This window comes from Merops nubicus, unplaced genomic scaffold (genome assembly GCF_000691845.1).
Source record: "Merops nubicus isolate BGI_N331 unplaced genomic scaffold, ASM69184v1 scaffold37334, whole genome shotgun sequence".
NCBI classification, from domain to species: Eukaryota; Metazoa; Chordata; class Aves; order Coraciiformes; family Meropidae; genus Merops; species Merops nubicus.
In genome coordinates, this window is record NW_008606922.1 from 3,634 (window position 1) to 5,192 (window position 1,559).

A 1,559-nucleotide genomic window follows, 5' to 3' on the forward strand; every position below is an offset into this window, starting at 1 on the left:
TGATCTCGGTGCAGGTCAGGAGCCGCTTCGGCTGGTTGCCCGGGCAAAACCCTCTGCAGAGGCTGAGGGTGCCATGGAGTACCTCCACAGTCCTCAGCCAGCCCCTGGCTCGTGAAGAAGCAAATCAAGCAGGAAAAGTGTTTTACTGTGAAAAACTTGCAGTTTGGGGCTGCGCCACACTCCTCACACAGCCCTTCACTGGGGTACAGCACTGCTGGGGTCAGCTGCACTCATACTGGGATTAATGGGCCAGCTTGTGGCTCACATCGAGCCTCTCTACCCTGGAACCATGGTCTGGGTGGGAAGGGACCTTACAAGTTCATCCAGTCCAGCCCCCCTGCAGGGAGCAGGGACATCCCAACTAGAGCAGGTTGCTCAGAGCCCCGGCCAACCTCCCCTGGGATGGTTCCAGGGATGGGGCAGTGACCACCTCTCTGGACAACCACGCTCAAGAGAAAAGGGGCTTCTGCAGGCTGCTCCTGCCCACCCGGGGCTGCTCCCAGCCCAGGGAAGCACCTTCCCTCGCAGGAGGGGAGGAAAACGTGCAGCCACAGGCAGGTGCCCAGGGACGCTTGCTCCAGCAGCTGAAGGACAGTGGGGACAACAGGTGTTCCCAGATGGAATTCTCCCTAGCCCTGCCTCTGTGGGAATGCAGCCAAGGGAGGCTGCTTGGAGAAAATGCCCTGGAAGTCTCCTGTCCTTCAACTTCAGCAGAAATCTAGTCCAGAAGCTTCTGCTTCGTGAAGATGCACCTTGTACCTCCAGGGCATTGCTACTCCACCCCAAACAGCTGCTGCCCCAACAGCCCCCGGAAGCAAAGGGGGAGCCCCATGTTCTGGGGTGGTGCTTGCCCCAAGCTGCCCCATTTCCACTCAAGAGGTGCAAGTTCCAGCTCTTGAAATCCGACAAGAAAGCAACTTTATTTTACAGAAGACTGCTCAGAGACAGGCTCCAGCGTTGGCATGTGAAGGCCGGAACATGCAGCCCCCTGGGGGCTCCCAGGGCCTGCACCCAGGAGGTACTTGGGAAGGAGAAACGCCCAGAAGACGTCACTGAAATCGGTTAAAGTGCTGGAGTTTTTAACATGGGAACAAACAACTTTTAAATACTGAAACAAAAATGGATGGTTTTCAAGCCTCAAAGCTGGGAGAGAGAAAAACCCACTCCCAGACCAGCCGTTTACAAAGCAGAAATGTGGAAAACCACAAAAAATCAACCCAAACAGATCACCTCTCCTACATCTCTTCTCCACAGACGCTCTGGGACTCTGTGCTGCCCTCCCTCCCACCAGGGACTAAGCACAAGCAGATCAAAGAAGTGATTCACAGTTCAGACCATTAAAACATATAAAAATAGCCAGCGATGGGATTATCCCACCCCCTGACAGCATCAGAGCAGAGCATCGTCATCGCAGCGGCCCAGCACGCCAGGATTCCTCCTGCGAGGGCTGCAGCAGTCTAGTGGGGAGGGAATTCCCAGCCTGGGATGTTTCTTATCCTGTGTGATCAGGCCACACAGATCCTGCCAGCTGCAGGGCACCCAGACCTGGCTGCCAGCGC